This window comes from Nycticebus coucang, chromosome 24 (genome assembly GCF_027406575.1).
Source record: "Nycticebus coucang isolate mNycCou1 chromosome 24, mNycCou1.pri, whole genome shotgun sequence".
Lineage (NCBI taxonomy): Eukaryota > Metazoa > Chordata > Mammalia > Primates > Lorisidae > Nycticebus > Nycticebus coucang.
Window position 1 is genome coordinate 26,256,077 of NC_069803.1, and position 21,140 is coordinate 26,277,216.

The 21,140-nt window shown below is 43.2% G+C and overlaps 1 long non-coding RNA gene across 1 annotated transcript in view; it reads left to right on the plus strand.

Annotated features, from left to right (window-relative positions):
- The window catches only part of LOC128576441 (uncharacterized), a 98,219-nt gene that overhangs the window by 14,070 nt on the left and 63,009 nt on the right, over nucleotides 1-21,140 (plus strand). The window contains exons 2-3 of the long non-coding RNA XR_008377370.1: nucleotides 662-764; nucleotides 1,580-1,711. This is a non-coding gene — a long non-coding RNA (uncharacterized LOC128576441). The remainder of the gene's footprint in view (nucleotides 1-661; nucleotides 765-1,579; nucleotides 1,712-21,140) is intronic.

Consider the following 21,140-nt stretch of genomic DNA (forward strand, 5'->3'; position numbering starts at 1 on the left):
CCCTCCCTCTACCCACCGCCCCCCTCCCTCCCCTCCCTTTCCCACTTCCCCCTATTGTTATTTTTAATGTCTGTGGTTGGGGAAGGAGCAGGATCAGAGTGAATGTGGAATAACCAGGAAGCACAGGGCCTTCGTCTTTTTTTATGTCTCACAGGTCTATTTAATGGACATCCGGCAGAGCCTCAGAGACAGACGTCCTCCTTGTCCATAGGGAAAAGCATCTCTTGGAGAATCAGATCACAAAAGCTCCTCTTCCTCCCAGACTGTGACAGGTGGATCTTGACTGGTACAGTTCACCTCTGGGAAGTGCAGAGTGTGTGGGACAAAGCAGCAGTTCTCCGTGTCAAACAGATCTTACTCTTTTGATGCACATTTCTTAACCGTGTCTGCACACCGCAGACTCCTAAGGAGCTTTAAAAATTTGGTTACCTAAAAAATAATTCAGAAATGCTGAATGAATTAGTCTAGATATGGCCTGAGCATTGGGATATTGGTGTACTTTTCTATGAGTTTTAGATCACATATACAGATGCATGTAACACCCACTGCAAACAGGATACAGGAGAATTCCAACACCCCAAAGATCTCCCTGGTGCAGATCTTTTGTGCCAATGTAGCTTGTTCTTTCATTAAGGGTAAGGGTTGTTGCTTTTTTTCACAGAACAAGAAGGAACATTGTATTGAGACCCATGGACATTCCGACAGGAGATCCAGAAAGTTGACCCAATGTGGAGAGAAGATAAATTATTTTTAAAGAAAAAGAGGTGATGTAAATTATCAAAAAGTTGGTCCAGATAGAAAATATCCTAAAATGGGCTTGTTCTAAGAGCTTAAAAATAGGGAACAAGACTTTCTTGGCAAAGAGCAGCTTCCTAGGACACGCAAGAGCCTATAATGGCCATACTTCAGAGTTTGCACACAGGGGAGGAAATAAGACACCATTCATTCAGTCCAAATGAGTTAAATTGTGATTGCTGCCAGATGTCCTGAGGCAAAAACAGGATTTTAAGCAAATGATGAAGGCTGCTTTTTTTTTTTGGTGGCTCTTTTTGTGTGTGTGTAAGATCATTACCGAACTTGGACGAATAGAACAGAAAGATGCTAATTAACAGCAAGGTGCTGTCTACCAGGGAGCCAGGTCACAGCAGGAGAATCCCAGAAAGGTTTAAGGATAGAATTGAAGAGTCTTTCCGGCATTGCTCCCTCTCAGGGGACTGGGGAGGATTTCCCCTGGACAAATGAGGCCTCCTTTCTATCTTTTAGGAACTGGTTGTAAAAGCAGGAATGCCTTCCTTCTCCAGAGATGGCCTCTGCCTTCCATCTCCTCCGTGGACACCTCCTCACGCTATCAGACCTTGTTTTTGAATTCAGACATGAGTGAAGGAGTGAAGGGCAATAGTGAGACAGCCCCTGGAGCTCATCAGTGTCCACAGAGCCACATGCAAATGCAATTGGGGACAAGCTTCGTAGCTGAGTATTTTCTAATGGAAGTCGAAGCCTCTGTGGGTAATGTTAGGAGGCCAGGAATAGGAAAGTTAAGCTTTGTAATTCAATTCATCTGCCTCTTTTGGATTTGCAGAATGCATCAAGGGATTCAGTAATATTACAGTTTGGGGTTCACCTAAAAATAACCAGACCGCAGACCTGAGACTGCAGAAGTATCCTCTGGCCACAGGAATGCTTTACCACGTAGCCACCCACATCGCCAGAGGTAGGTTGGTAGATGTTCTCTGAGATGTGTGCGCTTGTATATGAAGAACCAAGTGGAGTTTCAGCCCTGGACGTGCGTGGGGGATAATGGGAAAGGAACCAAGGGCAGAGCTGGAGCAGCAAAACTGAGTCTGATGTTCTAAAACAGGGCGTGGAGTTTCTCGGTACAGTCTTCCTTGTTCAACCCATTCTGCCTAATAATATCCTATTCGTCTTTCTAAAGCATCATTATTTTTAGTGTAGAATTTCACTGCATACCAGATGTACATAGCTCCCCATGTCAAACAGACATTACTCGAGCCCAAATCTCTGCTAGATGCCTTCCTGCCCCTCCAACCCATTAACCACCAAATTCCAAGGGAGCCCTCTTCTCCATCCAGGCCAGTCCCCCCACTATCCCTGCAAGGGCTCTCCTCATTCTTGTTTTTACATATGTGTTCATTTGTTAACCCATACGAAGAGCCTGCCTCCCACCTCCTGCCTTATCTATTGGAGTCTTTCTAGCATTTTTTTTTCTTTTTTAGAGACAGAGTTTCACTTTGTCACCCTCGGTAGAGTGCTGTGGCATCACACAGCTCACAGCATCTTCCAGCTCATGGGCTTAGGTGATTCTCTTGCCTCAGCCTCCCAAGTAGCTGGGACTACAGGTGCCCGCCACAACGCCCGGCTATTTTTTTGTTGCAGTTTGGCCGGGCCTGGTTCGAACCTGCCACCCTTGGTATATGGGGCTGATGCCCTACCCACTGAGCCATAGGCGCCACCCTCTTTCTAGCTTTTGAGTCCTGAATGGGGGCCAAGCTGCCCTGTGAGTCCTCCAAGACTGCCCAAGCTTGTACTAACCCCTCATACCTCTTTTGGACATTTTTCCTAGTTCTCTAGGGCAAAGGTCATAATTCCTTTTGTGTTATAGTCACTGGTGTTAAATCACTTCATTTTTTTTCTTGTTAATTATTATGAGTGCATAAGAGTTATACGTTTTTACAGAGTACGTGGAAAGTTTAGATATAAGCATACAACGTGAATTAATGAAATCTTGGTAACTGGGGTATCCAGTAGCTGATGCATTTATCATTTTTTGTGTTAGGAACATTCCAATTCCACCCTTTTGGTAGTCACCATTAGTGGTCGTCACTATGTTGTGCCATCAAATGTTTTTTATTCTATCTAACTATCTGACTATATTTTTGCATCCATTAACCAGTCCTCTTTAACCCCCCCTGCCTACTACCCTTCCTGGCCTCTGGTAATCATCCTTCTCCTCTCTGTCTCCACGACATCAGTTGCTTTTAATATTTAGTTCCCACATATGAGTGAGAACACGTGATTGGTCTTCCTGTGCTTAGCTTATTTCACTTAATGTTCTCCAGTTCCACCCATGTTGTTGCAAATGGCAGGAAATCATTCTTTTTTTTTATTTGGCTACATAATATTTCATTGTGTATATGGACCACAATGTCTTTGTCCATTCATCTGCTGATGGACACTTAGGTTGATTCCACATCTGGCTATTGTGAATAGTGCTGCAGTAAATATGAGAGTGAAGATATCTTTTCTGTATCTCCATTTCCTCCCCTTTGGGTATATACCCAGCAGGGGGATGGCTGGGGCCTATGGTAGTTCTATTTTAGGTTTCTTTTTTTTTTTATTAAATCATAGCTGTGTACATTAATGCGATCATGGGGCACCATACCCTGGTTTTATAGACCGTTTGACACATGTTCATCACATGGGTTAACATAGCCTTCCTGGCATTTTCTTAGTTATTGTGTTAAGACATTTATATTCTACATTTACTAAGTTTCACATGTGCCCTTGTAAGATGCACCGCAGGTGTAATCCCACCAATCCCCCTCCCTCTGCCCATCCTCCCCCCTCCCTCTCCCCCTTTCCCCTATTCTTAGGTTATAACTGGATCATAGCTTTCATATGAAAGCCATAAATTAGTTTCATAGTAGGGCTGAGTACATTGGATACTTTTTCTTCCATTCTTGAGATACTTTACTAAGAAGAATATGTTCCAGCTCCATCCATGTAAACGTGAAAGAGGTAAAGTCTCCATCTTTCTTTAAGGCTGCATAATATTCCATGGTGTACATATACTGCAATTTATTAATCCATTTGTGGATCGATGGGCACTTGGGCTTTTTCCATGACTTAGCAATTATGAATTTGGCTGCAATAAACATTCTGGTACAAATATCTTTGTTATAATGTGAGTTTTGGTCTTCTGGGTATATACCTAGTAGAGGAATTATAGGATTGAATGGCAGGTCTATTTTTAGATCTCTAAGTGTTCAGGTTTTTGAGGAACCTCCATCCTGTCCTTCATAAGTGACTGCTCTAATTTACAATCCCACCAACAGGGGGCGAGGGTTCCCCTTTTCTCCACCTCCGCACCAGCATTCCTCATTGCCTGTCTTTTGGTAAAAGCCATTCTAACCCGGGTGAGATGCTATCTCATTGTAGTTTTGATTTGCATTTCTCGGATGACTAATGATGTTGAATATCTATTGGTCCTTTGTACATCTTCTTTTGAGAAATATCTATTCAGAGGCTTGGCCCATTATTTAATCAGATCATTTGATTTTTTTCCCTGTTGAGTTGTTGAAGTTCCTTCTGTGTTCTACTTGTTAGTCTCTGGTTAGGTGGGTGGCTTGCAAATATTTTCTTCCATTCTGTGCAGTGTGGCTTCCCTTTGTTGATTGTTTCCTTTGGTTTACAGAAGGTTTTTAGCTGACGTGATTCCTCTGGTCTAATTTTTCTTTGGTTGCCTGTGCTTTGGGGGTATCACTCAAGAAGTCCTTGCCCAGACCAGTGTCCTGAATCATTTCCCCGATGTTTTCTTTTATTAGTTTTATAGTTTCGGGTCTTAGATTTAAGTATCCATTTTTATGTGGTTTTTATATATGACAAGAGATAAGGGTCTAGTTTTACTTGTCTGCATACAGATATCCAGTTTTCCCAGCACCATTTATGAAATGACTGCCCGTTCCCCACTATATATTTTTGGCATCTTTGTTAAAGGTAAGTTAACTATACAGGTGTGCATTTACTTCTGTGTGCTCTATTCTGTCCCGTTGGTCCAGATGTCTGTTTTGGGGGCCAGTACCATGATGTTTTGGTTACTACAGCTCTATAGTATAATTTGAAGTCAGATGATATGTGACTATGAAGATCAGATTTACAGAGATAATAGATATAAATATCTATTCTACAGATAATAGACATTCCCTAGTGGTTAGGGCTACCAAAGTCAGGTTTGAGATTTGATTTTTACCCTCCTTACAAGCAAGTAAGTTAGTCTGTTCTGTTTCATGGACTCTAGCAGAAAACACAAGACTCCTGGGTCAGAGACAATGAACTTTATTACCTATGGCACATACTTAGGTAGCTATATCAGACCTGTCTAGTTCAACTTTTATGTAGCAAAGTTGTGAGTTGTTTTTGAGTTGCCAGGGACTCCAAATTAAAGGTCATGCCCATGTAAAACATGTGTGCAATCATGGGTGAAAACTAAATGTTTGGACTGAGGAGGGGGGTCTGAATTAAGAAGCATGCACCACACGGCAGGATGAGGATCTCATCAGAGTCTTGGTGTCACTTCATGGCAAGATGCAGCCAGAAGATGTCTCCTGGTGTCACACCATCACAAGATTCAATCAGATCATGCCTAGTTACCCTCTGACTATAAAATCTGTCCTAACCCCCTGGCTCAGAAAGACAGATTTGAGTCTCCTTGGTTTGGCTGTGTCATAATATACTTTGCTCACCTGCAAAAACCTATGTTTAACTTTCTGTGATGCATGGGCAAATGAACCCAGTTCAGTTCAGTTATACTAAAAAAATTATTTATTGTTTATCTTAAATTAAAATGTAACTGGGCATCCTGTTCTTTTACTTGCTAAATCTGGCAGATTTAGGCATAGCATGCTGGATGAACATTACTGTATTTGTGTTAGTTTGTGGCCAGGGCCTTGTAACCTTGGCATGCCCAGAAAGGTGGACAGGAGAGTAAGAGACTTGTGGGAGCAGCAGTGGCAGCACTGGCAGGTGGTTGAGGGTCTTCAGGCATCTATGGCTATAACCACAGAGGTGCTTTGCTTTGGAATAGAGTACAGGCTCTGGGTGATCTGTTCAGAGCCAACAGCAGTGGCAATGTCTCAAGTAACTGAGCACCTGCAGTGTGCTTGGGGGTGTTCAGGCCAGAGATGAGGGCAGTTCTCTGATATTTGAGTGGCAAGTCTCTTCTTTCTTTTGTTCTCCCAGCTTCTCCCAGGGTCCTTCCTTCTTTTGTCCTTCAAGTTATTAAAACAGATTTAGGATCAAATCCCTGCATTGTATTTCTCTCTGGACTCTCTAGAGTGATGACTATTTTCCTGGCTAGATGCTGACAGATACAGGTACAATGTCATATTCTTAATTTATAAGCCTATGAATTGTAGCTCTCAGCTCAGCATGTAATGGATGAATAAGAAATGCTACTTAAAATGAATTAAATTATTTTTGGATATTCATAGATACAGGCACAGAATAAAATTATTCTAAATAAATGGAAATAAAAGCACTGGGACATGTCACAGGAAAACTTTTTAAAGTCAGGAATAAAAAAATGTGGTGTTAGATAAGACATCGTACTGAGCTCAGAGGAAGAGGCTGTAGAAAATAGATTATTGTACTGAGAAAGTTTGTTTTATTGTCAGTGTGCTCCCATTTGCAATATTAATCACAATATCAAACTGTTATTCCCCTCTATAAATCTCCCTAAATGATGAAATGAAATACCATACCACATTCACAGGAGATAAGTATTTTAGCAGTGTGAGCATCAAAGTGAAAATGGATATTCTACAGTCATTGATTCAACAATATTTATTATGTGTTATATGCAAAGCATAGGGCATTTGGCTTATATTACTTGAGTTAAAGTGACCTTCCAGGTATGGTACATCAGCATAAATGTAATGATTCTCAAGGGAATCTCAAAACGTTTCTTTTAGATTCTATTAGCTTGGCTTCTCTATCTCTCTCAAGCATAAGTCATGGGAGCTGATTGCATTTGAGATGTGGGTTGAGAAGATGAGAGGTCAACTGATATTTACATTCTTACTTGGTTTGCTAAAAAATATTGCTTTGTTTCATTATTCTTGTTTTAGTAGCTTCTAGAGGAAGAGCAACCACCTCCCTCTCCCTCCATTACAAATGAGGATTCTGGAAAAACATCTTATTCAAACTATAGCTAAAGCAAACCTGGTGGAGATTTAATGGTTCCAAGTTGCCTACTATCTGATTTAAGGGCTCTGTGATGCATTGTTCATTAGTAGAGTCAGGAGCAACTGCACCCCTGTGTATCTCTCTGTGATGGTTAATTTTATGTATCAACTTGACTGAGTCACAGGGTGCCCAGACATTTGGTCAAACATTATTCTGGATGTATCTGTAGGGTGTTTCTGGATGAGATTAACATTTGAAATCAGTAGACTTGAGTATAGCAAATTGCCTTCCCTAAGGGGGTGGGACTCATCCAATCAATTCAAGATGTGAGTAGAACAAAAAGAGTAAGAGGGAACTCTTCTTGTCTGATGATGAGCTAGAACATAGATCCTTTCCAGCCTCAGACTCCACTGAAACATCGGCTCTTTTCAAGCCTGCTAGCTTTTGGACTAGAACTTATACCATCAGTTTTCCCTGCTCTTAGATCTTCAGACTTGAATTGCAACCGTATATCAGCTCTCCTGGGTCTCTAGCTTGCCAGCTACAAATCTTGGGTCTCCTTAGCCTCTGCAATCATGTGAGCTAATTCCTTATAATAAATCTCTTTGTCTGTATACATTCATACATCCTATTGTTTCTGTTTCTCTGGAGAATCCTGACTAATACAGTCTCTACATCAGAGTAACATAACAAAGGTTCCTTGTGGGGGAGGAAGAATGCAATAGCCTTTAAGAAAAGATTATCCTCCCTTGAACTTAAAATATGGAAAGACAAAACAGAAACATGTCAAAAGTTATAAAACAGTGTAATTTAAGGAATTGCTCAATACAAACAAGAAAGGCATCAAAAGGCAGTACAAAGGAAACTTACACGGAAGGTACAAGTAAGAAATGCTTATCCTTTGTGCAGATGGCATCAGAGAAGCCATCAGCCTTGACCTTTGATGGCCTTGAAGCCATCTTTTTGAAGAAGTTGGGATTGATGCATCAGAAAAGATAAGAAAGACAGAAGACTATGTTCTTTTTTTTTTTATTTTTTATTAAATCATAGCTGTGTACATGAATGTGATCATGGGGCACCATACACTGGTTTTATAGACCATTTGACACACATTTTCATCACACTGGTTAACATGGCCTTCCTGGAGAAGACTACATTCTAAGGGTGGATGCAGGAGAAGAAATTGTAGAACAGCAGTGAGTAGATAATTCCGACAGAAATGCTAACTTGATGTAGGGGTAAAGATGCTTGCCTGCCTTTCTGGGTATGCCAAGGATACAGGGCCGTGACCACTAACTAACACAAATATGCTGATGTTCATGCAGTGTGCTGCGCCTAAATTTGCCAGGTTTAGCAAATAAAAATTTTAATTTCAGATAACAATAAGTAATTTTTTAGTATAAGTATATGCCAGGAATAATAAAGTCCTGTGTCTCCAACCCAGGAGTCTTGTGTCTTCTACCAGATTAAAGATTGAAATGCAGGTGGAGGTCAGATCGCAGAAGGCATCAAATACCAGGCTAACGAGTTTGCAATGAATTGTATAGGCTCTATACTACTACTGAAGATGAGCCTTCCAAATGATGCTTGAGGAAAATTACTTTAGCGGGTATAGTGGTTTGAATAGTATAATCTGAAGACACAACTCAGAGTATAAGAATATAAGAATATAACCTTATTTGGAATAAAGGTCTTTGCAGATGTTTTAAAGTTAGGGATCTCAAGATGAGATCATCCCTTATTAGTTTGGGTCCTAAATTCAGTGACAGGTGTTCTTAAAAATGGCAGGAAGGGAGATACCACAGGGGTACAGAGAAGAATGCCATGTGTCGTCAGGGGTAGAGATTGGAGTGATGTCGCTATCAGCCAAGGTTTGCTAGTATTTACCACAGTTTAGGAGTAAGGCATGAAACAGATTCTTCCTCAGTGACTCCAGAAGGAGTGAACCTTGCCCAGAACCTGCCTTTTAAACTTCAGGCCTTCAGACTGTAAGTAAGTAAATTTCTGTTGTTTTAAGCCTCTGCTTTTGTGGTAATTTGTTACAGAAGTCTCAGGAAGTGAGTATAATGGGGTGACTATGATGTGATGAGCCTGGAGGCGGGGCAGGTAGCTAACAGAAGGATACGGTGACAAACTGAGTTGTTTCTACAACTTCTACTTTATCAAGGACTGTAGTTTGCTTGTGTTGATTTCCCATAAACTCCATCTGCATGACATGAAAATTATTGGTTGAAAAATTTTAAAAATTCAGCCAGAATTTTAGGTATTATGAAAATTCCAACAGAAAATTAAAAATATGTAACCCAATGTTTGTCATTGCTATGTTTAATTCATGTGGGGGAGATAATTTCTTTACATGGATGAATCCTACACACTCCACCCTATAGATTTGTGTGTTTTGCTCTCTCATCTTTGGTGCAGTCCATTTCCATGACATTCTGGAGGCATTATGGGGACTCCTGCATGAGTTAGGAGAAACCCTCTGTGTGGTGGAACCAGGGAATGTGAGCCTGTGACTGAAGGTGGTCCAGGCTGGTGATGGTACTGATGACATCACAGGGACTACCTCTTTGAGAACCAGAAGCTATTGTGATTTTCACAGACACCATTCTGTTTTATCCTCCCACTGACCATGTGGGGTGTATTGCCTTCCCCCCTTACAAAGGAAGGCACCTTGGCTTTGCAAGATTAAGGAATGTTGTCAAGTCCATGCAGCTGGCAAAGAAACTTCTAGAATTTGAATCTACAAAGACCCTATTCCTCTCTCCTCCTGGGAATAATTGTATGATTATGGAAATGTGGCGTCTTAATGTTGGAAGTACTGTTAGAGATTATGGAGTTGTGGGGTGAAGGTTATTTACATACATACCCAGGCCTCATGGTGTGATTTTATCTGATCTAAGACCAGGACCCAAGATTTACCAGTGAAGACATTTGTTTGCAGCCCTTTAGTTCTGCAAAGGCAAGATGTTACAATATGGAGAGGATTTAATTGCTTTCATATTTCTTTTAAGAGCAAAGAGCTTTCTAGGAAAAATAGCAGCATTTCAAAGGTCAATGCTGATGGCTTGTGGGAAGAGCAAGAGAGATTGATTTATGGGGATTGGAACAGAAGATGTGTCAGAATGACAAGGAGAGAAATAAAACAGCAGGGCTTGGCTGGCTGTATTCCAATTCTTGTTTGTGGGAGTCCTCACTGGGGGGTGGGAAGCTTAAAAGAATATGCCAGTCATTTAGGGAGTCTGAGACTGGCATTTGTAAGAAGGATAGAACACCATAAAAGCCAGAGTGGACAGGAAATTATGAGTTCTTTGGTTAGTATTAAAACAGAGATCCCACTCAGTTTATTCACCTACTCAGGTCCTTTTGAGTGCTTACTGTGGGCCAGGCATTGGACAGGACACAGGGGCTACAGCGAGAATTCCCACAGGCATAGTCCCAGCCAGACTGCATGGAGCTCATGGTGTGGTTAGAGAGACAGATGTTGGCCAAATAAGTACAAATTAGTTATTTCATTACAATTAAATGCACGCAGCAAAGATATACAGGACGCCGTAGGAACAGAGACAAGGAGATGTGACCTGGTTTTGGGACTGGGGAAGGGGCTAGTTTTGCTTAAGCTGTTATCCGAAGGATGAGTAGGAAGAGGCTGAGTGTGTATGGAGAGGATGGAGCTTTTCACATGGGAAGGAGGGAGAAGCTTAGTTCAAGGAGCTGGAAGGCAGAAGGGTGGAGTGCAGAGAGCAGGGGAAGGGAGGCCAGTTCAGCCAGGGACTTGATGGATTTTGGATTTTATCCTAAGAGCAATGAAAAATCAGTGGAGGGTTTCAAGCAGGGAGGGACATGATTGATTTGACAGGAGGTCAGGGAGGGTTTGGGCCAAATCCTCATTAGCAGCGATTAGTTGTCACTTGCCTGGCCTTGTCTTTTTTGCCCAGATGGCTTGGAAACCCCAGTGGAGGATAGCTGAGGACAAAATAAATGTGAGGTTTCTGATCTAGGCCACCCTCCCAACATAATCAAAATCAACAGCCACACTGCAAGTGGCAGAAGCATCATCCCCAGGACCTGGGATTTGAGCAGAGTTCCTCCAGTTATTGCCCACAAGTGGCCTCCTGCTGCCATCTTTGGCCAATTCCCATCTGAAGAGCGCAGTCCCTCGGGGGAAGTTCTCAGAGAAACATCTGGTGTTGCTGGAGAGGAGCAGTCATGCTGCTTCCCTAGTGAAGCAGGCAAAAGTTGGCCCTGACTTGAACAGAGGTTCCCTTTAAAAGCCATGGAGGACTCAGGTCTAGTAGAGAGACCTTCAGTGCATCGGCTTTGACGGTGAGAGACGCATTTATTAGCCTCACCTTGTCATTCCTTTTTATCCTGTTCCTTGACCTTGTTGATAGATGGCCATCGCACTCCACAAGAAATAGATTTAGGTGGAGACTACTGTAGTGGGGAAATTAAAAAAAAAAAATAGATGCTCCTGTTGCTAATAAGCTAGCCATGTCTGTCCAAGGACTGAAACTCAGTGGCATGGCTTTCTGGGGAGGCAGGATACAGAGCCCACTGGCTTGGTGGCACCTGGAATGGTGGTGGCAGGTGGCTTAGACAAGTTTGGGATTTGTCATCCATGTAGAGACATAACTGGGATGGCAGCCAACATTCATGCAGTGATCCGTATGTGTCAGGCCACGCATATTATCTCATTTAATCCCTGCAACAGTCCCACAAAGTAAGAGCTTGGTTGGTGCCCTCTTATCCACAGATGAGCCAACGAAGGTAGAGAGCGGCCGCTTTGCTGCTGGTCTAGTGAGTGTCGGAGCTGGGCTTGGAACCAGGTAGTCTGATGACAAAGGCTATGAGGTCAACCCCTCTGTGCTTCTCTAGAATGAAGAACAGTGGGCTGGGCTGTGGCCACTCCTTTTGGAGAGTGTTCCTTACAAAAGGCGGATGGAGACTGCATCATTAGGGCATACGGAACCAGGAACTCAGGGGTCAAGAGAAAGATGGAGGTGGAAAACATAATTTTAAAGTCTTTTCCGTATTTGGAAGAAGCAGAATAAAGAGGTCTCAGACGCGGCCTGTGAAGAGGCCACGATTTACCTTACTAAACATTGTAAGGAGTCACAATTCATCCGTTCATTCAAACGCTCCTTTATGAGACAGGAGTTAGTTTCTCTGATTGATGAATTTGCTGCCCTTCCCCACCCCCACCCCCCGCCCAAATAAGCCAACCTGGGTACAGATTAACCCCTTATTGTACAATATCTCCCAAATGAATTTCGGTTCGCAACAGCAAATCATTTAGGTCTACTAATAGCCTGGAAAATAAGAAAGGATGAATTCTTTTCCTTGTCTTTCCATTTTCGGTTTAAATTTTTTCTCTGAGAATCCCTAAGGGCTGGTTCTGATTCATGGCCAGGGCTAGAAATGTGTCGTCTTGAGTCCCATTTCTTTTTTTTTTTTTTTAAGCAGTTTCTGGCCGGGGCTGGGTTTGAACCCACCACCTACAGCATATGGGGCTGGCGCCCTACTCCTTGAGCCACAGCCTTGAGTCCCATTTCTGTGGGGCTCTCCAGACACGTAAGGGAGGGAGCGATTATTTTAAAAGCTGCTACAGAGGTCACATCTGTTTCTGAAATTGCTTCTGTTTTCCAAATTCTGAGATTGGAAGGAAATATGGAACTTTAGAAAAGCATGACTCATGGGTGGTTAGAATTGGTCAACTCTAATTTTGGAGGCACTCACGGAGTTTCACCGGATACACGGTGTGACAGCCTGGCACTGGCTGCTGAGGAGGGGACGCAAGACATAGGTACCTGGACAGCACCTTCCGCTGGGGCCAAGTCCCTGCAGCAGCAGGAGACGGGAGGAGGAGCTGCTCTGATGCATGTTGTACAACTTACTCTACAAAGATAGACGTGTCAGAGGAGGAGACCAGGAGACAGGGCTGAAATCAGGCGCGGGGACTTCAAGATAGGGTGCAGGTGTTAAACCCTCAAACAAGCTAAGGAGAGGGGATGACAGCCACAGGTAAGAACCAGGGGCTCCTGGCTTGTCAGTGATCTCTGTCACCCTCCATAAACTTTGGCTAATTACAATATTTACATTATTTCCTTCCCTTAAAATTACCATGCCTGTTCTGAGACAACCTTATACATTAAAGTATAAAACTGGGAGGGAACCCAATTCTAGGAATTGCTACCCACGTTATTAGTAAAAGCCAACCCCTTCGCCTTGAACATTCCTCCCCTCAATTAGTAAGGCTTCAAAAGATTAAAAATCAGTTCCTATCAGCACAATCTCTCTTTTCAAGTTAGTTTGCTCTCTCTTTCTCTTGCAAGTGGATTTTTGCTTTCAATGAAAACAAAAACAAAAACAAAAGCTGTTGCTTTGGCTTATAGAGTATGTCCTGAAATTCTTTTCTCACCCATCACCAAGAACTTGGGAAAACCTCCACTTGGAGGCCAGAAACGGGTGGAGATTAATTTCGTAGAGCCTTGATTTCTGTAATGAGTACCGGGCATTGAATTGGTGGAAAAGTTGGTTTAAAATGCAAAATTTTAGATGCTGTCAGTTATTTTATATTTGGAGTATAATGGATCATTTTTTCTGTGTAGTTTAGATGAATGACACCGTGGAGTATCATTGGAAATGGAAAATAAATGAAGGGGCTTCTACACTTGGTATTTATTGTGACATTGGGATAAATCAATTATTTTTGGAGATGACAGAAAAGACGTCTATAAAAGTGCTGAAGACCAAGTGCTGACATCATTAACTCCGTATGGATTTAGTGGTAAGGACTGAAAGTCCTCTGAATTTGTTAGGGTAAGTAGGTATTTATAAAAAGTGACATTTAGAGCTTTCACCTTACAAAGTCACCAATCTAAATTCCAGATGGAAGGGAAGAGTTAAATAGAACTTATAGATACTTATAAGAATGAGAAAAAATATGAGTAAAAATTATGACATGGCAAAGGACTCTCTAAACCAGGGACATCCAACCTTTTTCTTTTCTGCCACTCACTGGAAGAATAAGTTTTCTCGGGCCATGCATTAGATACATGAACACTCAAGAAAGCTGGTGAGCTAAGAAAGAGGTCTGTGCATACTTTTTGCAACATTGGATACCACTGATAAGCAAAACAGGCCTCAGATGATGTGCTTGTAGCCACAAGTTGGACACCCCTGCACCAAAGTTGGAAATCATAGAGGAAAATGTCTACAGATTTGACTTCCTAATAATTAAAAAAGAAAAGTGAAGTAACACAAAAGCAAGTTACGTTAAGAAACAATGTAAATAAAATTGAAAGATAAACAAATGCCTTAGGAAATCTTTGCAGCATATGTAATAAAGAGTTGACTTCCTTGATATAGTGATATGAAGAGCTCTTGTAATTTAGTAAGGGAAGGTGAGCAAATAGTGTAGGAGAGAGAAAGGATATTAAAAAAAATGAAGATGGACGCATTATCCATAAAGGAATGAATTTATGAAGGAATGTTTCACCTCACCAGTAATGAAATACCCTCAAATAGAAAATGCAATTTGGCCTATCAGATGGACAAAGAATAAAACAGAATGACAGTTACTAGTGATGCGAAGGTGTGGACACATCTGTATGACTTTCAAATATTGTTGGCAGAAAGGTAAATTGACACAGGTTCGGGGGCTGGGAGGGTATCTTTCAGAGGAAACAAAATTATTGCTAAATGGGAGGAAAATGTTCTAGTGTTTTTTTAGCACTGTAGGGCAGCTATAGTTGGCAATAACATATTACCTAGTTTCAGATAGCTGGAAGGAGGATGGAACGTTCCTAATATAAAGAAATGATAAATGTTTGAGGTGACAGGCATGCTAATTACCCTGATCGGATCAGTACACACCGCATATATTGAAACATCACTATGCCCCCCCATAAATATATGCAATCATGTGTCAATTAAAAAGAAAGGTAAGTAGGGCTTGCTTGACAGCACATAACAAAAAAATAGTAAATAAATATTTACAGTAAAATAATTGATGTAAGTTTTCCTGGACACTTGTGTACATCTGTATCAAAGACTTAAAATATGATACGCTTACAATTAGATATTTCATTGCCATTTATTAATCTTAAGGAATATGTTCAAAGTGGATATGGGCGAAGATTTAGGCATGAGGTTATTTATGTAAGTGTTTTATAATTAGCAAATACTGGAAATAACCTAAATATTTGACAACGGGCATTGGTTAAGAAACTCATGCTATCTAAGCTATAAAGCTTCTGCACAGCTAAGGGTACCACAAGTAAAGCAAACAGCCTTTGGAATGGTAGAAGATATTTTCATGCTATAACTCTGACAAAGGGCTGATAACTAGAATCTACAGAGAACTCAAATTAATCAGCAAGAAAAGAGCAAACAACCTCAATGATAAGTTGATCGGAAACTTCTATGAAGATGAACAATGAATGGCCAACAAACACATGAAAAAATGCTCATCGTCCCTAATCATCAGAGACATGCAAATCAAAACCACCCTATATATCACCTAACCCCAGTGAGCTTAGACCACATCACAAAATCCTGAATCTGCAGATGCTGGTGTGGATGTGGAGAGAAGGGAACACCCTTGCACTGCTGGTGGGATTGCAAACTAATGCAACCTCCATAGAAAGAAATATGGAGAATTCTCAAAGAACTACAAGTTGACCTTCTATTTGATCCTGCAATCCCATTACTAGGTATCTACCCAGAAGAAGAAAAAAATCATTTTACCACAAGGACATTTGCACCAGAATGTTTATTGCAGCTCAGTTTACAATTGCCAAGATGTGGAAGCAACCCAAGTGCTCATCAACCCGTGAGTGGATTAACCAACTCTGGTATATGTACCCCATGGAGTACTATTCAGCCATAAGGAAAAATGGAGACGTTACATTTTTTGTGTTGACCTGGATGGAGTTGAAACACATTCTTCTTAGTAAAGTATCACAAGAATGGAAAAACAAGTATCCAATGTACTCAATACTAATATGAAACCAACATATAAACAAGTACTTGCCCACAGGAAAGAAATACACAAGGATAGTCTAGCAAGAGGGAGGGGAGCGGAGGGGGAAGGGAGGGCGATGGGTGGGTTCTCACTGAATGTGCATAATTTAAGAGTATATAGCACACCCTCTGTTTAACTACAACTTGAACTTTTCCTTAGAAATTAAAACAATTTAAACATTTGTACCCTCATATTAATCTGAAATTAAAAAAGAAAAGAACTGTTTTGGTGTCCCTTTTATTGATTTCATAATATATAGATTGTGGCCAGGGATGTAAGTGTGGGCAGTGCCTGGCACTGAGCCAAGTCTCCGTTTCTTGCAGACTGTGTGACCTTGAGAACGTTATTGAATCTGCCTGTGTCTTGGTTTCTTCATCTGTAAATTGCAGGCATATAGTAGCACCTATTTCATCGTGGTTGGTTGGAAATATGAATTTAACTAGGGCACTTAGAGTAATATTGAACCTCTAACAGTAGCAGCTATCACTATTGCTAAGTGAATAGGCAAGAAACATTTTGTTTTCAATTTTAAAATTTTTTTATTTTTTATTGTTGGGGATTCATTGATGGCACAAGAAACCAGGTTACACTGATTGCATTTGTTAGGCAAAGTCCCTCTTGCAATTGTGTCTGGCAAGAAACATTTTTTTTTAGAGACAGAGTCTCACTTTATGGCCCTCTGTAGAGTGCCGTGGCCTCACATCGCTCACAGCAACCTCCAACTCCTGGGCTTAAGCGATTCTCTTGCCTCAGCCTCCCGAGCAGCTGGGACTACAGGCGCCCGCCACAACGCCCAGCTATTTTTTGGTTGCAGTTTGGCCGGGGCTAGGTTTGAACCCGCCACCCTCGGTATATGGGGCCAGCGCCTTACCGACTGAGCCACAGGCGCCGCCCAAGAAACATTTTTGTTAAATATACTTTATGAATGCAGAAGAAATCATTTGGCAGTCTAATTGCTAGAAGATTTTAAAAATTGCGTTGCTGTAAAAGATCTTTTTCTTTTTTCGTATATTTAATCATGGAAAGGAAACTTGTAGAGTTATAGAGCTTGGAGCAAGAATGATGGGGGAGGGGACGGGGCTATAGGTGACAATGGGCTGTGTCCTTTGTCCCCAGGCAAAGGCTGTGACACTGGGGACAGCATAGGCTAAAACATCTGTTAAAATCACAGCATTCTTTTATTCTTTTGGGCTAAGATAGCTAAATTCCAAAAATATAAATCTGGTAAATGACTTTCTTCTCTAAGATATCTATATTTATATAAGAAGAGAAAAGGCTCGAGCTCATATATCCAAAGATTAACGATAATTATCCCGGCATAGTGATGTTTGTTTGTGTTTTTCTGTTTTCTATTTTTGCTTGTACGCTAATAAAGAAAAGGTAATTTGGTAAAAGAGGAGCAGCCTCACAGGGGTACAGTTCACGGGCTGAGTTCCTCCCCCAGTGGGAATAACTTCTATCCCAGTGCGGGATCCTGCCACTGTCCTTCCAACCTCCAGCCCCTCCCGGCCTCACTCTGTCACCCATAGGGCAAGAGCTGACTGGTTCCTAGATTATGCAGCTGGGCTGGAGGTGATGGCTCCCTGGGGAGGCCCGAGGGGACTGTACATAAAGCTGCCCTGACTCTGGGCCCTGTCAAGGTTGCTCTTTGGGGCTCTTCCCCAGCCCAGAAGAATGTCCCCTCTGCAGACCCCTACTGAGAATGATGCCCCCCAGAGCTGGTGCAAGTTGCTTCAGGCTGGCCCCAGCCCTGGGGGAAGAGGAGCTTGATGTTCATCAGGGGCCGGCCCGATGGCCTGGGAGGAGACGAGATGGGGTGTGAGGTCAGATGCTGGCTGTCCCTCAGAGCCCCAGACGAGACCCTTGTGCCATGGCAGTAGGTGCCCAGAAGGGCAGTCTGTGGTTCTGGGTCTTTGCCAGAGGCGGAGCAAGGTGCTGGTGATGTTGAGGGGCTGGGGGTTGGGAGATGGTTCTGTCTACTGGACTGAAGCTGCACTGGTCCTTGGCAGTGCCCCAAATGGGTAACGCCATCAGCCCGCCTTTCCAGACACATTCCAGTAGTGGTGGGTGCAGCCCAGGGTGGCGTAGGTGACCTTCTGGTCTTCTTCCCTCTAGGTAAGTCTCCTTTGTCCTGCACTACTCCTGTACCTTCTGACACAGAGGCCTCGGTCTTCACTCTGACTCTGATGGCTGGGGTCCAGCGGCCAGTGTGGCTTAAGGATGCCATGCTGTTGATAATTCCACAGCCAGTCCTGGGATCTGGGGTCTGGGAAAGAGGTGTGATTGGCACTGTGGCTCTGTGACACCATCTGTCACAGAGTCAGGGAGGGGGCGGCAAAGCCTGCCCCAGGCCCTGAGCAGTGTCCTCCCTGCAGTGGCCTCCTCTCCTACGTGAGGACATCTTCTAGATGCCACCCCTCCTCTGATAGCTCTGACCTCACCATTCCCATCCCTTCCCTTGGGATTCAGATTTGATTTTATCCTCTTTGTGTTGATGTCCAGGGATGTCCTGGTGGCAGCGGTAGTAGCTCTCCTTTGCCCAGGGTCCCCACACACGAAGATGTCCTCTGTTCTTAAACCTGCTGCTCCACACGCACTCAGAACATGGGGAAACACTTCCTTATGTTGGTCAGTTTATTATAAAGGGAAAAGCCAAAAAGAAAGGTGTACCAGACAAGGCATGGGCGAATGTCTGTGTGTGGAGCGTCTCTGTCCTCTCTGGACACACTCCTAGCACCTGAGCGTGTTCACCAACACAGAAGCTCATCAAATCTCCCTGTTCAAGAGTCTTTATAGAGTTTGGTCCCAGGCACCTCCCTCCTCCTTGGAGGTCAGTAGGTGGGGCTAAAAAATTTCCACCCTCTGATCACTTGGTCTTTCCAGGAACCAGCAACATCCTGAGGCTTTCTAGGGGGTCCCACCCAAAGTCACTTTGCTGGCATGAGCTCAGGTGTAGTCAAAAGACATCATTATTTCTCTGGAAATCCCCAGGGCTTAGCTCTGTGCCAGGAACTAGGGACAAAGACCAAACCCATCTCTTATATCACAGTGACTTGCTGACACACAGGAAGTGCTCTACAAATGGAGGTAATGATTCTTTTGGAGGGTAGATGGTTGGTTTGTTGGGCTGTGCAGGGGAGGGATGGCTGAGCTGGGAAACCAGGGGCTCTTGTGGTCTAGGGAGAAAGCAAAAGCTCCAGGAAAGAAGAAAGGATGAGAGGGGAGACTGAGGACGTGGAGATCCCGGAAGATTTCTCGTGATATTTCCAAGTGCCCTGGTTGTCACCTATGTGACCCTTTGTTTGCTCTGGAAACAACTTCAGAACCATTTGGGCAGGAAATTTGGGGTCTAGAATACCTGAGACATGGCCTAAGATGGGGAGGGGTTTCTCTGGACTTGCTGATTTCTTACTATGTCCAAAGTGAGGCTTCTGAAGTTTAGTGGCCCATGTAGGGCCTCCTGTTGCCTAGGCCGAAGACTCCTCTGCTTGTTCAGACAGCTTTTAACCCTGGGGAGCCAGAAAGAGGGGCTTGCCAAGCAGGGTAAAATTTCTATTGAATTTCTATTTTTATTTCTATCATGTGATTTCAGTCCAAAGCAGCGCACAGGGACCTGTACCTGAGACCTGAGGGTTTTGCTTTGTTCTAGAGCCCGGTCCTCTGGACTTAGAGCTGCAGGCACACTTTGAAGATGGGACGTCCCCACTGCCTGCAGAGGAGAGGGCCACCTTTCTCTTATTCAATATTTATCACAATGTTGCAGGGGGTCCCTTCTGCCCTTTGCGGGGGGTAGTGAACAGTGATTAAATCAGCAACTCTCCCAGTCACCAGCTAACTGGGAGTGAGAGTATTAACTCTGGTGCTAATCTTGCAAGTAATTAAAAAATGTGTTACGGCGATGAACTCTGGGAGGAAATTTTTTGGAAGCAATATTTATTATCTGGAGAATTTCAGCTCTGAGTCTTAAAAGAGTCTCCCAGCAGCAAGACTAGAAGCGACTGTAGGAGGAATAACGACTTTCAATGTCTCTATATCGGTGCCCACAATTTATTGGGGCTGCGCCTCTCATTGGCTTCCTCATCAGAAAGTCAGGAGCAGCTTTCACAGAATTAGCTTAGGGGCTGCTTAACAGAGCCGAGCATAGGAGGCTGAAGATGATTGCTTTGGGAAATGGAGACCAACTAGTGTCGTGACCACGACTATGTCCAGGAATGCCCCAAGTCTATCCTGTCACGTTTTTAAAACCACACGCCCTGATTTCAGAATGTGAGACTGTCAACAACTGTGGGCAGTGAATATGGTTTTGGAGAGAAGTCACATTAAACATTTTATTAACAGCTTTCTTCTGTAAGGCAAAGCCAAACTACGTCAGGGCAGCATTTGAACACTGTGCAAGGCAATAAGTTTCTCTTTCCTTTTTTGCCAAGAAGTGAGCTGTTGGGGGAGAGAAGAAGCATGGTGGGTGCTGGCATGTGACAGCCCAGAAGCTGGGAGCAGGTGCAAAAGGAGCACATCTGTAAAGGAGCACAGCTATAAAGGAGCATCTGTAAAGGAGCACATCTATAAAGGAGCATCTGTAAAGGAGCACATCTATAAAGGAGCATCTGTAAAGGAGCACATCTATAAAGGAGCATCTGTAAAGGAGCACAGCCTGGGCTTTCACACCTGGCTGTGAGAGCAGGTGAGACCAAGGGTGTAAAGTGCCCTTCACCAAAATCAAAGTCACATGGTGTGTGTCCGGGTTGCTAAGTCTGACCAGCCTCTGGCTCCACCTTCAGCAGCTTTTTCAACTCCGGTATCTCCTGGTTTTAGCCCATTTTCAGAAGTTCAGCTCCTCCACTTTGGTTGATCACTGGCTCTTCGTCCTGTCCTGAATTCAGCTTCTTGACAAATTTTGAGTCCCTCTTGCCATGTCTTTTCCAAGCTTCCTGTGTGTTCCCCGTCAGAGGGAGTGAGTCCTCCCCACTCCTCAACTTTTCTTCCATTTATCCCATGAAGAGTGGCTTAGTCTGGTGAACTTGGAGCTCAAAGACTCCTTTAGGGAGTGAGCTACCCAGGGACAGCAGTTCCCCTCTGCTGCTCCAGGCTGCATGATCCTCAGTCAGACCCCCTGCCCCCCAGTGCCGTATGCATCCTCATTCTGCATTGCACCCCTCACAAAGCTCATGTGCCCAGAGATAGGCTATGTCCT